The sequence below is a fragment of the Phaethon lepturus genome, unplaced genomic scaffold (genome assembly GCF_000687285.1).
Source record: "Phaethon lepturus isolate BGI_N335 unplaced genomic scaffold, ASM68728v1 scaffold28423, whole genome shotgun sequence".
NCBI classification, from domain to species: domain Eukaryota; kingdom Metazoa; phylum Chordata; class Aves; order Phaethontiformes; family Phaethontidae; genus Phaethon; species Phaethon lepturus.
Window position 1 is genome coordinate 2,733 of NW_010530165.1, and position 2,088 is coordinate 4,820.

Below are 2,088 nucleotides of genomic sequence, written 5' to 3' on the forward strand. Positions count from 1 at the left end.
TATAGTCCTCTCTCCTCCCCTGGTGTTTCTATTGAAACATGAGATTTTTCACTGCAAATCTCACCTTTCAGAACTCTTAAGGGGGAAGAAAAGAAAACAAAACAAAACAAAAACAAAAAAAAACCAGGACTGGGAACAGTGACCTGATCCAGGGTCCTGTCCCCAGGGTGACAGCTCAGTACCAGCAGCTTCTTGCAGAAATGGAGCTGTTCCTCCACACCAGGCAAACCTGCCCTGAGTCGGGTGATGGGCTCAGGTGCTGCAGAAACCCTCCCCTCCTGCTGGGTCTTGTTTGCTGGTGAATTCACAGCTGGTCTGTGCTTCCGTCAGCTGGAGATAGTTCAGTTCCTTCAGTTTGAATCCAAACAGCTCCAGTGGCCCCACTGCTGTCATCCCCCTAGTGGGGTGCAGACCTTGGGTAGAAAAATCCTTGATAAAACCTTGAGAACTAGGAATAGCAGAGGCTTTCAGTGGCTCCATCCATCTGGAAGAATATGGGGTCGCTGAGAGTTAGTGCTGCCGGTTGGCAAGGTGGTCAGTGCAGCTGGCTCAGGTTTGTGTGTTTCAGTTCCCAAGGGACCTCCCATGTGTGCTGTGGGGCTAGGCAGAAAACCTCCCAGTTTGGGGTCTGGAGTGCAAGACAATGGTGGCTGGTATTTCAGGCTGTTGCAAAGCCGCATGGGGAAAGGATGCCACGTGAGAGGGCAGCTTGTCCCCACCTTCCCCCACCCACACCTAGGTTTGTGCCTGTGGAGGACACGGATACCCCTCAAGATGCTCGCTGCAAGATGGCTTTGCTAACCAGCTCCTCCCAGAGCCCAGGTTTGGGATCTGGAGCAGCATGTGGTGACCGGGCACCAGTGAGAAAGAGGCTCCGGCCCCCAGCAAAGAGGCTCCGGTCCCCAGCCTGCCTGTGACGCTGTCCCCGTCCCTGGCCAGGCAGGTAGCATGGCCACAGCATTTCCCTGTGGTGGAGGTGCTGTCAGGTTGCCGGGCCACGTGTGTGCTGCCACACTGGGCTCCGTCCTGCCCGCTGGCAGGTCTTCTGCGGGAGTATCCCCCATCCCACTGGGGGGGGGGCTGAGGGGGATTTCGTACTGGCTCTGACAATGCTGCCCGGCGCTGGGACTCACAGCATGGAAACTGCCCCAGTTCTTCTGCAGCTTCCTGTCAGCTGCCCTGGGCTCCTGAAATAGTCACTGCTCGGCCCACTCTGCAGCTGGGCAGCTCCCGGTGGTCACCACTGCTTGGGATGTGGCTGCCGGCTCCCCACGGGGGGGCTGTGGGTGATGGGGGGGCTTGGCAGTACCCGCAGAGCAGGAGGAAGGTGAGACCTACTGACACATGCATCTCCCAAATGCAGGCTGCTGCTGAGGCCGTAGGTAATTACCTGCTGCTGAGGCGGGCGTTAATTGCCGCTCCAGTTGCGGATGCTGCCAGGTGGCCATTGTCATCTGGAAAGTCCCTGCTGCTCCCTGGCAGGCAGGTCATCTAAACCGGTGGTCGGCCTGGCTCGCTCGTGGCGTGGGCATGAGTCTGAGGTCGAGACGGTTTTGGGTGCAGGCTTCCCCCCTTCCTCTTTCAAAATATTCCCCCTTGGCCCTGTACCGCTTGCGAGCGCCCAGCTGCCTTGGCTGGGTGGAGGAGCACTTGGGGTACTCGCAGGTGCTCCCGTGGTGTCAAAAAAATTCCGGCTCTGGCTGGCATCATCGCTGGGGCTGTCTTAGCTGCTGCACTGCCCTGGTTTATAGCAAGCTGGTGTCAGGGGTATATTTTTGATAAATTGGGCCATAATTCACAGCAGCTGCTTTATCACCACCAGAAGATGGGGAAAACCTGTGGCTGGGATTCTGCCCGGCCATCCCCAGGCAGGACCTCAGCAAGGGGGGGGCCTTAGGCCACTCATGAATGCAATGAACTAGAAAAGCAAATAGCACGCTGTGTGCCTGTGTTTCATCTCCTTGTACGTTGCTCCCAGACCAGCATGTGCCTGGCAGTTCCTGGTGCCCTGATTCGGGAAGACATACAGCCAGTTTCTCTGGCTGAGCTGGAGGGCAGAGTGAGTCCCTGCCTGGCTGCTGAGGCTCG